The sequence below is a fragment of the Microtus oregoni genome, unplaced genomic scaffold, assembly GCF_018167655.1.
Source record: "Microtus oregoni isolate MIOR12 unplaced genomic scaffold, Mior012 000007F_ref0000211, whole genome shotgun sequence".
Classification (NCBI taxonomy): domain Eukaryota; kingdom Metazoa; phylum Chordata; class Mammalia; order Rodentia; family Cricetidae; genus Microtus; species Microtus oregoni.
In genome coordinates, this window is record NW_024543066.1 from 43,856,650 (window position 1) to 43,869,897 (window position 13,248).

The 13,248-nt window shown below is 50.5% G+C and overlaps 1 protein-coding gene across 16 annotated transcripts in view; it reads left to right on the forward strand.

Moving 5' to 3' along the window:
- Trerf1 (transcriptional regulating factor 1) overlaps positions 1 to 13,248 on the forward strand; it is a 222,217-nt gene that overhangs the window by 152,807 nt on the left and 56,162 nt on the right. The window lies entirely within an intron of this gene.

Below are 13,248 nucleotides of genomic sequence, written 5' to 3' on the forward strand. Positions count from 1 at the left end.
TATAGATTCTCTGAGAGCACTTAGAGTGTATATTGAGCTATTCTGTGGACTTCTTCTCTATATTTTATATATAATCTCTTCCATTTTTTCTTAAGCCCTGAAAGAATATGTGTTCTTTTATTATTGCATTTAATTTTGTTTACATGATCAACACAATAAGGTTGACTTCGGGGTTTGGTTTTGTTTGCTTGCTTGTGTTTGAGACAGGGTCTCTCTGTTTAACCAAGAACTCACCCTACAGACCAAACTCTCAGAATGCTGGGACTAAAGGCCTGAGCCACCACACAAGGCTTGGTTGTTCTTTGCACTGCACAAATCATCTATATTAAATCCTTTTCCGATTCTGTATGCTGAATGTCTTAGTTATTCAAAGAGTTGTGAGCTGGGAGCACTACTCAGTGGTGGGTCTCTTGTCTCACAGGTGTGAACCTCTAGAGTCAGTACCCAACACCTCCATGAGCTCCGGAAAAGAAAGGAAAAGTGTTCAAATTTCCTAATGAATTTGCCAACTGCTCCTTGTAGTGCTGACATTTTTACTTTATATATTTTAAAGCAATGCTCTTTGATGTGTGGGTTTGGTTATTATCTATTTTGTCTGGTAGATTAGCGTATTCCTATCATTCCAGCACTCAGGAAGCTGAGGCAGGAGGATTCCAAATTCAAGGCCTGCCCAAGCTACTGGTTGAGATGCTGACTCGAAAAACCATTGGAAAAAAAAGATTCATTGCGTGGCTTAAGAACAAATTAGGGTCACTGGTACCTTGTGAGCATGCTTGTACTCTGAACTGGCTTCCCCCTTTGTTCTTCTTGCTATCTTAATTAGAATCTATGTATTCTGTGCCTGTTTTCAGTGGTTGCCCCGGATATTTTAACAGCTATATTAAGGTCTAAAATTAACCAATGTTTCCCCTCCTCCCAAATAATACAGAACCGCAGGCTGGTTTCATTTTAACCATTGCCTCTCCCAACTTACACACTCTAATTTTCTTGTGTTGTCCCTTGACCCTGCTTGTCCCCTAAAATCAGACACTCTTGTTCTCTGGTTTGGGTGCAGATTTTCCCTCATGCCTATCCACCTTCTTTTCTTAGACTTTGGGGGTTTTCCTTTCCCAAATCTGGAATCATTTCTCATCTCCCTGAAATGAGTCCCTTTAGCACTGTCCTTCCGTGAGATTTGTCGAGGACAACTCCTGGGACTTGTGCTTGTGTGTGCTTAGAGGTTTGTTTGTATTATCAATTCCTTTTCTTGTGGCTGTGATAAAATACTTCACAGAAACAGCTTCAGGATAGCATAGTTCCGTCCCGTCCTTCCCCCCCCCCCCCCCCCCCCCCCCCCGCTCCTCCTGCCAGCGGAAGTCACGGTCCGTGAACCTGAGGCAATGGCCAGAGCACCAATACTCAGCTGGTGAGGACTCCAGCCCTTTGCCTGTAGACCGTGGTTTCCCTCAGTCCGTCTAATGGATGTAATTCCTACACATACGTGTTCCCGTGGTGATTCCAGTCAGTTTAACAGCCAAGGTTGAGGACCACAGTGTGGAGGTTGCTTTCCCTTGCTTTGTTTTGAAAAGTGGCCTTGTTGTGTAGAAAGGACGGCACCACAGCTCCTGGCACTGAGTGCTCCCAGTAACCTTGATTCTCAGAAGTTGCTGGTTTGTGATATGGTTCCCACTATGTAGTGGTAGCTAGCCTTGAACTCAGGGAGATCTCCCGCCTCTGCTGGAGTTGAAGGCACGTGCCCCTTATTATTTCAGTTAGAAATGTTGAGTAGAGCCCACGACCATGCTACCCTGAACGCGTGGTCTTGTCTCATCTAGAAGCTAAGCAGGGGCGGGCCTGGCTAGCGTTCAGGTGGGAGGAGTGTCCAGCAGGCTGTCTACTGCTCTGTCTTGTCAGAAAGGCTCTGTCTCTGTATCGCCTGCTCGTTCTCTCCCCACCCTGGCTCTCCCCACTGCCACCACCATCTCAAGAACACTATTGAGCAGAAACTTCTAATCTTTTTTCACTTTCGAGTGAACCAAGACCCAGAGAGGTCACTGTCACAGGCTAGTCTGGGAGGACTAGGGAGGATTAGACCCCTCTTTTTCCACCTTCCCTGTCCCCAAGACATCCGTGACCATCTTGGACTAGGATGTTCACAAAGAATATCGGTTTGTGTCAGGGTGCTTCAGATAGCCGGACAGCTTTGGGAGACTTGTTTGAGTCTGTTGTTTATCTCCCACAAGACAGGAAGTGGCTTCTGCATATTTGGTGACCTGCTTCTTCAGTGGTCACCAGCAAATCTTCCTGCTTTGTTCCCATCCTGTCAAGCACTTCTGGACCCCCAAAGTCATGTGCCCAGGACCCTCACTTGCTGTCCTCACTTTTGCCCCTTCCCCATGTGGCTTCTTCTCCAGCTACCCCGTCCTGACTATTGTGACTCTTTCTGTGAACCTTTCGTGGGGGACGGCTGTGGAACACCGGGTCAGGTGGGAGACGGCTGTGGAGCCCTGGGTCAGTTGGGGGACGGCTGTGGAGCACTGGGTCAGGTGGGGGACGGCTGTGGAGCACTGGGTCAGGTGGGGGATGACTGTTGATCACCTGGGTTGTGTGAAAGATGTCTGTGGAGCACCTGGTTTGGATGAGGGATGGCTGTGGAGCACCGGGTCAGGTGGGTCAGGTAGGGTACAGCTATGGGGCAGGGGAATGTGCTAAGTGTGCCCCAGCTACAACACCTTTGCCAACTTTGCTTCTCTGAGCTGCCATCTTGCCACCTGAGGACAGTAGACAGTGCTGTTCCAGGACTGAGGTGAGGTGCAGAGACCTTGTATCCTGAAGTTGGATGTCATTGGAAGCCGTGACAAAACTCTCTGGAGATTAGGGGGTGGAAAGGTTTATTTCATCCTACAAGGTACAGACCATCATTAAGAAAGTCAAGACAGGAACTCAAACGTGAACTTGAAGCAGGAACACTGCTTGCTGGCTCACACATACACCCCTCCTACGTCAATTAACAATCAAGATAATTCCCCACAGACATGATTGCAGGCCAATCTGATCTAGGCGGTTCTTGATGAGAGTTTTCTCCTCAGGTGACTCTAGGCTGTGTCTGGTTGGCCCTGAGACCACATCTCTTTGCGCCTGGTGCTCTAAGTGGACAGAGCTGGGTTATAAAATGGGATGAAAGTGGAGGTGGGAATCTCGAGCGAATGGAGCACTCAGCCTCACTACTGATGGCAGTCTCTGAACAGGAGCATTTAAGACAGAAACCAAGGAGCTGGGTGTGACCACGCGTTTGTAGTCCCAGCCATGTGGAGGCAGAAGTGGGAAGACCCCTTCAGATTAGAAACTCAAGGCCAGCCTGTGCAACACAGTGAGATCTCATTTCAAAAGCTGAACATGATGGTTCACACATATAATCCCAACACTCGGGAAGCTGATGCAGGAGGATCACCATGAGTTTGAGGGTATTCTGGGCTACAGATGGAACTTCTGGTCAGGCTGGTCTACAGAGTAACATTTCGTCTCAAATACCTAAGTAAAATAATCAAAGGGAAGACTCAACAGGTGGCTAGCCATACACAGAGATTGGCACCTTTCTCCAAAATCTGAGACTGTTGAGGACCAAAATCTATTTGAACCATTTCGTGTTGCTTAGTTGTTTGGAGCGATGGAGGTTGTCAGGCAAGTCGGGCCTGGAGGTGGATGGGATTAGGGAAGAGTTTTTCTCTCGTACAATTAGGAGATGATGTCCTGATGTTCTCAATCAAATGAGTGGCCTGGCCCACATGCCTGGGGCTAAAGGCCCAACCCCACAGTAAACCTCAGTCTGTTGACTGCCTCTCTACTTAGGTGATTCAGCCTTCCTGCCCCTCCTTGCTTCTGCTTACCCAGATCTCTAAGTCAAGACAGAGCTCTTGCATCAACTGGCCTTGCCCATGGGAAGCTCAATGGGCAGATGAAATATTTCCCATTGGTGATTCCCCCAGGGCACCTGAGCCCTAGCCGAGGCAAGGGCTTGTCCTGGATACATCTGTGGAGATGATTCCAGAACCAGGAGGCAGGGTGCAGCATGACCAGGGCTGTCTGGGAAGCCTGGGGTGCCAGAGTTACTGGGTGTAGAACCAGGAGGTGCCCCGGGCCAGGTCCCATCAGAGCTGACAGAAACATGTTCCCTTCTGAGTCAGTAAGTGCTGCTCTGGAAACTAGCTATCAGCTCCTCACTGTTGAGCAAGTGGTCTCTCTTCTAAAACTACCCTAAGAACCCGACTGGTACCAGTCATAGGTATGCGCCGTTCTGTTACATATATATTTCTGTGTTTACTTGTATATTTGTAAATTTTGAGACAGGGTCTCTCTCACTCTGTTAACTTAAACTGACCTCAAGCTTGTGGCCATCCTCTCCCCTCAGCCTCTTGAGTTAGGTACGGTGGCAGGCATCAGCAACCATGACCAACTCTGTATGTATTATGTTTACATGTATGTGTTCGTGTATAGGCACGCTCATGTGTGGGAACATGCACCTCTGCTTGTGCACGTAGAAGCCAGAGAATGACCCTAGGTGTCCTCCTTGTCTTTTGAGACAGGCCTCTCATTGGCCTGGAACTCAGATTAGGCTAGATTGGCTGGCCAGTGAACTCCAGGAATCCTCCTGTCTCCACTTCCAGGAGGCCAGAAGAGGGGGTTAGATCCCCTGGTATGGAGTCACAGGCCATTATGAGCCACCATGTGGGTGCTGGGACTCAAACACAGGTCCTCTGGAAAGTCAGCCAAGTGCTTTTAGCCGCTGAGCCATCTCTCCAGCCTTCCTTCCCCCAAGTAGGCTCAGTCTGTAGGAATCACCTAAGCTGTGTGGAGGGAGAGCCACTGTTTCAATATCCTGGTCCAGGATTTCAGGGTATCATCTGGAGAAACCCCTCATGCCGAGTTCCCTCTTGAAGTTCATCCTAGGTGAAGACCCTGCGTTCTGCAGTCTGGGGTGCAAGAACGGAAGCCACCGCCCAACAAGGTCACAGAGCTGGTCCTCTGCTGTTTGGTCCAGCTTATCTTTATGTGGGGTTTGCATTTCCTGAATGTTTAGCAACGGGGTGGGGGTAGGGGAGCAGGCAGGGGAAGTGATCTTAAAGGAGCCCAGTTTAACTTTCCGGTGGCAGGAGATAATCTGTGAGCCCAGAGTCAGACACAGAGAGCCTTGGTTTGAGTCAAGAAGACCAAGAGTGGAGAGGAAAGGCTGGCGCGTGAGAGCTAGTCAGAGGCTGCGAGGCGTGTTCAATAATGACACAGCACAAACAGTAGTTGCGTTCTCTAGCCGCCTTGGGGCCTTCTTGTCTTCCTGCAGGGTGCTCATGGCGTGTGCCCTCTGACTTGGGCTCCGTGGAGGCACCTGGGTAGAAAGCAGTTGGCTTCTGTGCACAGATCCGTCTGTTGGGATGTGGACCTCTGGACTTCTGCCTCCCTAGAGTGCCCATCACTCAGCTCAGAGATCCTAGGTGACCACGTCCCTCGGGTTATTCTCGGAGAGTTGACTTCACGCTTTTCATTCCAAGTCTGGGAGGCTGGAATGGGTCTGAAGGCGTGGGGACCTTCAACCAGGGGAGATGAACAGATGATACTCATGGAGCTGAGACTACTCCAGGCTTGCATCCCTGGGGTGACTCTGCTAGACAGTGCATCCCTGGATGCGAGGACGGTATGACTGTCATTCAGTGGAAGGAAAGGCTGCAATGCTAAACAAGGCAATGGTGGCCATGCTGCCAGCTTCCTGAGAGCGTGGGCTTCTCAGCACAGGAAATAACAAGAGTCTTGCCTTCTGTGGTCCCATAGCTGGGCTGAGATGACCCCAGTCCCCTGGGTGCACCCGCTTAGACTTTTCATTAATGCATATTATTGTATTTTTGTTGTTTTAAATTTTTAAAAATAATGTTTATGTGTCTGAGCGTTTTATCTGCATGTGTGCATCCCGTGCCCTCAGAGGCCGGAAGAGGATGGCAGGTTCTTTAGAGTCTGTTGGTTGAGAACTGCCATGCGGGTGCTTGGAATTTCACCCTGGGCCTCTGAAAGAGCAGCTAGTACACTCTTCACCACTGTTTGCTTTGTTTGTTTGCTGTTGTAGGGTCTTACTGCATAGTCCAGGCTTGCTTTGCATATAAAGTCCTCCTGCCTCAGCATCCTAGAATTACAGGCATTGCTATGTATGAGGTAGCAATGACACCATGATCTCTCTTTTCCTGGGGGACTTGAACTGCTCGGAATCTGGAACACAGGGGGCAAAGGCCTGTCTTGAAAGGTCTTGGGTTTGGAGTTCAAGCTTTTCATCAGACTGTCTTGGATTCCAAGGTAGTAAAAGTCTCTGTTTCAGAGGAAGGACTATGTGACCTTGAGGATGTAGAGAAATGGGAAAGAAAGGCCCATTTAGTTACGAATGTGTCACTGGTAGCCCCTGAAAGCCTGGAGTCTAATGGTCTGAGGCCTGTACACAGAATCAGCTGTGAGTTGGGAGAGAGATGCAGCTGCAGATGGGCGTGGCCTGAGCAGCATCTGGTCTGGTTCCACCACACCTTTGCTACCACTAATACCAGGTGAGAGGATCTGGCCTGGCCCATAGCCACGTTCAGACCCACCCTGCACACTCACACTCACACACATGCATGCATGTGCTAGCACGAACCCCAGGAAGCTACCTAGAAAACCAGCAGTTTTGCTCTCCTTGGTGACTGCTCTACCTGGTGGGGGGTGACCGAGCCTTCTCCCACAGTGCTTGGGACCTTCACTCTGGAAGCACCCTGGAGCGTTGGCTCTTGGGGGCACAGGCCTAAGCAGGGTCATTGGTCCTTACACTAAGAGAACTCCAGGCTGCCAGGGCCTCAGTCTTCCTTCTTAAGTCACTCCATTCTGGTAATCGGAACAGGAAAGCCTGAAGGTTTCCCAGGAAACAAATAACCAAACCCAACTAGTCATGGCTGAGTCACTGGGCCTGATCGGAACTGTAACCATGCTAAAAGCAAACATCAGAAACCCCAGCCTGTCCAGCACTGCACCCATCCCCAGTGGAGCCGGGTGTGGTCCCCAGTCTATAGAATCTTCAGAAGCACCCAAGGGTAGCCAGTGCTTGTCCTCTTCTGCGGATACCAGAATCGAGAACAATTGCTCTTGCAGGTTAGAGGTCTCAACACCCACCTGGTTGCTCACCACCACCTGAAACTTTAGTTCCAGAAGATACGACACCTTCTTCTGGCCCCCAAAGGCTTCAGGCAGGGTGTGGTACAAACAAACACTCATGAGCATAAAATAAAAAGAATTAATTTTTAAGGAGAAAAAAGAAGTCAAAACTGAGGTTCTGAAGCTCAGGAGTGGCTCAGTCAGTAAAGTGTTTGTCTTACAAGTGAGAAGACCTGAGTTCAATACCCAGGCAGGTGACTTATGTCCCAATGCTGGTGAAACAGAGCCAGGAGGTCCCCTGGGGCTATCCTAGCCAAATCAGTGAGCGTGAGCCCCCAAATCAAAGTGGGCTAGGAGAAGCATCCGGTGCTGACCACTGGCCTACCCAACACACACCATAGCAAAAACCTGGAGCAAACAGTGTGGCCCTGTGGAGGATTTGAACCTTGACCTTCTGACCCCAGAAGCTGACTTTGTGAAGAAAGCATTTTGTCTTCCTCTAGTGAGATGTTTGAGATGAAGGGCGCTTAGCCCTTGAAGTGTCGTTCATTCATTCACTTTGGGGTAAAGTATATCATGTCCCTGCTTTTATACTTTATTTATGTGCGTACGGTGCCTGCAGCGGCCAGAAGAGGGCGTCAGATCCCCTGGAGTTCCAGGCAGTGGTGAGATCTAGTTGCTCAGAATCAAAGCCCTTTCCTTTACTTGCTCAGGAAGCCTGAATTACACCGCATTCTTTCTCCCAGTTCCAAATTTACACCCACGTGCTGGAGAGCTGGCTGGATCCTGAAATGCTTCTGTACTTCCGTGTCAACTGATGACATTCAGAGGTCAAAGTTGAAATGCAAGGACCCAGCAGGAGGGGAGTAGCCTTGAGCTAGTTGGATCTGCAGTACTGAGCAATGCTGTGTGGCAGAGTGTTGTGCAAGCCTCGTCCTCTGGCACCAGAGGACTGGAGGGGGCTGGCCATCATGGTGCGACCTTAACAAGATCCTGACCTGGGTTGTAGCTCAGTTCCTTTCTATGCCCTGGGCTTCACTGCCATTGCTGCTTAAAGCCAGATGTGGGGGCACACATCTGTAATCCGAGCCCTTGATAGGGTTGTTAGCCCCATGGAAAGCAGCATGTCAAGGGTTGTAAGAAGAACTCGGAGGCACTTGTCAGAACAGAGGCAGGAGGATCAGGAGTTCAAAGTCATTCTTGGCTAGGCAGTGAGTTGGAGGCCAGCTTGGGTTACAGGAGGCACTGTCGCCAAACAAACAAAAAGTAACAAAACTGGAAGACCATCCTTTGTGTGCTAATTCCTTCTCTTTGAAATAGAGAGAGAAAACAGTTCCAACAGTCAGGATTTTAGTGGTAACAGAGTAATGTCCTTGCTTTTATAGCACTTTCTAGAATATTACTGTTGGCCATGAAACCTGCGTGCCTCTCATATTCCTTGCTGCCCTTGTTAGAGACTCGGGCTGGGGAACTGTGATCCAGGAAGGATGTCTTCTCTGAGTTAAACTGGCATCAGGTAAACCTCGTGGCCACTGCTTTAGCCCACTCTGGGTGGATCCCACAGGTCCCCTGCTTGAATTCTGCCCCCTGGGCCACAGAAGGAACAGCCATGAGCTTTTTATTCTTCCGTTCAAAATATTTTAATGGGAAAAAAGGGTGGATAAGGAAAATTAAATTAATTTTGTTTAAATACTAGCTTTCTTCTCCTTCCTCTTCCCACTTTAGAAAAAAAAAGTTTTTTGTATCATTATGTACATTTGTGATTATCTTGAGTGTGGGTGGGTGTGACTGCAGTGCCCAAAGAGGCCAGAAGAGGGCTATTCCGTTCCCCTGCAGCTGGATTAGAAGTTGTGAATGTGGCTGCTGGGAACAGAATTTAGGTCTTCTGGGGACTGGAGAGATGGCTCCATGGTTAAGAGCACTGGCTGCTCCTCCAGAGGACCTGGGTTCAATTCTCAGCACCCACATGGCAGCTCACAACTGGCTGTAACTCCCCAGTGCCAGGGGATCTGACAGCCTCACACCAGTGTGCATAGAATAAAATTAAATAAATTATTAAAAAGGAAGAAAAAAAGTTTAGGTCCAAGGAACAGCATCCTGTGCTCTAAGCTGCCGATCCATCTCTCCATCCCCATATTGCTGCTGTTTTAACTTTTTTGAGTGATGTTCTGGGTAATAGAACATAATATTTAGACGTGTCGAGCTGGCAGCTGGCAGGTATGTTGTCAGTGCACACAAATCATCTCCCAGGGTGGGTTGGGAGACAGCGTGTACACAGCCATGCACACTTGGAAGATTTACAGTGACTGGGGAAGAAGCTAGTGGGTCTCTTTGGAAGCATGTCTTGTGGCAGACAAGCCATGGGTGTGGGTGGCCCTTCAGAGCAGGCGCAGAAGTCCCCTCCATTGTGCGCACAGGAGATCCCATCTCCCAGCGGTAGACGCAAGCTCCTCCTTCCGGTATATATACATGCTGTCAGCCCTTCAGCACAGAGTGAAGGAAGCGCTCCTTAGGAAAACAGTTTATACCCGTGTGTGTGCTGAGTGCTATAGGAAGATGTTTTGGGTCCAACCTTGCTCTGTGGGTATTCCTTTTAATTAATTAGTTAATTAATCAGTTAATGTGTTGTGGCGGATGGAGGTCAGAGGACAGTTCTCAGGAGCTGATTGAGCTCAATCTGAGGCAGCAGGCATCGCTCACCGAGCCCTTTCAAGCGTCCTTCTCGTGGCCTGCCTTCACTTGCCACGCTGTCAAGGGCCTCACATGTTCTCTTGGTCTCGGGATCCCTGGGATCCCTGTCCAGCTGCTGGGAAGGGGTGGTGCACATGCTTAATCCCAGCACTCGGAAGGCAGAGAGAGATGGATCTCTGTGAGTGTGAGGCCAGCCTGGTCTACAGAATGAATTCCGTGAATTCCACAACAGCAGGACTACACAGAGAAACCTGTCTTGAAAAACCACACACACACACACACAAAAAAAAAATCCCTGTCCAGGGACAGAGGCCATCATAGGTGTCAAAATGAAACTGAGATTTCCCAGGCCTCATTTGTGAACCCAACATCTGGATGTCGCTGTCACCCATCCTGACAGCCACTGTAAACTCTATCTTTTCCCTGAGCTGTATTATAAAAAAAAAAAGCCCCCTGGCATCTGGCATTCTCGGGGAGCAGGGTCATGTGACACTGTTCACAGACAGCTAGCCTTTCCATAGCACGTGAGAGCTGGCGTGGTATCATGGCACACGGTCGATAATGCCTTTACCAACCTTCACATACCTGAGGGGCAACCAACTTTCTCCATCGCTTGCTGGTACCTCACAAATAGAGCAACCATTTCCCACAGCCATGACATCCCCTCACAAAGGCTAGCCTGCGCTACACAGCTCAATCCCGTGCCAAAATCAGATAGCATTCAGGTGTAGTGCTTCCTGCCTGTAATCCTGGCAGTCAGAAAGTAGAGACAGAGGATTGGGAATTATAGCCAGCTTCATCCATAACTGAGTTTAAGGCCGGCAAGTACCATAGGAGATTCTACTGCAAGCAAACAAAAAGTATTTTTAAAAGATGAGCAAGCTGGCTGGGTGGTGGTGGTGCACGCCTTTAATCCCAACACTTCGGAGGTAGAGCCTATAGCAGGAGTTCCAGGACAGGCTCCAAAACCACAGAGAAAGAAGAAACAGAAGAAGCCATCATATACGCTTTCTTTCTACACCCACTCCTGGTGCAGATCCTAGAGAACTCACCGGGGGTCCTAAGGGTTTGCATCTGAGAATGGTGATCTTGGGATACCGATAGTGAGGATAGTGAGGTAGTAGGCCTCCTGTGTCACTGGGAGGCGGGGTCTTAGCATAAGACAGGGTAGATGCCATTCTTGTGGGTACTTCCCAGTGGGTTCTGCTCATGGGCACAGCACTAGTGTCTCTCTTGCTGTTCTGGCTGCCCCCCCACCTCTCCTGTTCTGGCCGTCCCCCCCTATTCTGAACCCCCATTCTGACTGCCCCCCACCCCTCTGTTCTGGCTGTACCCCCACCCCTCTGTTCTGGCCGCCATCTCCCCCACCCCTTTGTTCTGGCCGCCATCTCCCCCACCCCTCAGTTCTGGCCGCCATCCCCCACCCCTCTGTTCTGGCTGTACCCCCACCCCTCTGTTCTGGCCGCCATCCCCCCACACCCCTCTATTCTGACTGCCCCCCACACCCCTCTATTCTGGCTGCCCCCCACCCCCAACTGGCTTCCACGAGGTCCTGGTAGGCCTGAGGATGCCGAGGGCTCTCCCACAGACATCCTAAGCTGGATCCTGCTCTTTGACAGTATCTTTGGCTCCATGACTTCCTCATCTTCAAGCGCTCTCGCAGGGTTATGTTCAACAAACTTGGTCCCTGTGTTCATTAACACTGAGTGAATCAGCTGTGAGCCCCGCCGGTAGCACTGTGGAAGGGGAGGAGGAGACTAAAAGCAGAAGCATTAGATACAGTTCCCCTCCTGAGGGATAAAATCTAGTACTGGCTGAACAGTAGAACAGCTGCGTTTCCCAGTCTGAGGGTGCCTGCCTGGACCTGCACCGCATCCACGAGGGTCAGGTCTTTCTCCCCTCCCCCACCACAGTTCTCAGTTCATCTCCAGGGGCTCTGGTGGGCCTAACACTTCAGCCTCTGGTCTCCCAGCATCAAGAAACTTGGGACAGTGAGATAGTGTGGGCCAGTGACCCACAGGATGGATGCCTTGAGAAAGTCCAGGCAGTATCAAGGGGTGTCTCAGGGGTGACAGCACCCCCAGCTGGATACCTGTGGAGGACAGTTCAGACTGTAACTGGTAGATTTCAACAAGCAGTCCTAATCATGATTCACTGCCATTTAGAAGATGTTTGGGATAAGTCCTCCTGTGTCCGTCTTCCACTGGGCCCATGACTTGGCTCTGTCCCCACCCAATTCTTTCCTTCATCTCTTCACACCATGCGATTCCTGGAGCAGCTTTGCAGGGCTCTGAGAGCCTGCCGGGGTCTGTGGCAGTGGGTGCGGCTCCCCCAGGATCTTCACTGTTTGCGGGGCCTTCCAGCCACAAGGAAGGACAGAGGCGAGTTCACCAGGGGCTACTGTGGGGCTGAGTCCAGTCTCGGAGCTTTGTCCTGGGCTCTGAGACCTGTCCAGTTCACTGAGGCCATAACTCGGAATCCCAGGAGCTAGAGGTCTGTGAGACACACAGGCTGACAGCGCCAGCCACACCTTCTCCACTGTCCCCTGCAGGGGAGTTGGTCTGTGGTGCTGGCCTGCAGCTCTCTTGACTTGATGCCCCTACCCCAGGATGTCGGGTATGGGACTTAGGTCATAGCAATGGAGTCGTTGTGTCCTTGTGTTTTCTTAGCTGATAGTTCACTCTGAGACTGTAGGGTAAGAGATGACCCACTGCACCCTCCCCCCACACTCCCTGAGGCCTGACAGAGCGGCTAGGAGAATGTCTCCCCTCTTCTTTCCACCCTGCCCTGCCCATATCAGCTCCTTGGATGGGGATCCTTGCTCTGGCTGTGAGCCCAGGACTGACTCAGAAAGTCCTGTGCCTCCAGGATGATAGTAGATATTTCCTGAGAGCCCGGGCTCCACACCCCTCTCCCCTATGGTGATCCTACCTGGGTCCCTAACAACAAGGACCTACCCACTGCCCCTCCCGAACCCTGACTAGAACAGCTTTACTCTCCCAGGAGGCTGGAGCCTACACTGTGGCCTGTACCCTGGAAAGTCAGGATTGCCTGTGGAGGGGCACCTCCTCCTTGTGAGCTTTCCTGGGGGCTTTTGTAAGCACCCCCAACCTGCAGGCTGCCAGGTCAGAGGCATCTCTGTCATAGCAGAGCGCCAGGGCAGCAGGTCCCGGGTGTGGGTTTGTCTGAGAGAATATGAAGAGTCCAGACTTCAGCTTCCGAGCTGTCAATCATGACTATCTGTCTCACAAGGCCAGGGATCCCAACCTCTTCCACCCTCCTGAAATAGGATGGTGTCCGTTGGTTCTGGAATTTTCCTCAAAGCTCAAAGTGCTCTGTGCCCTTACCCGCTAAACAGTTTTCAGATTGATTCTGTGGACCCCAAACACCAACTGTGTCTCGTTTCACAAGTCAGTAAAGATG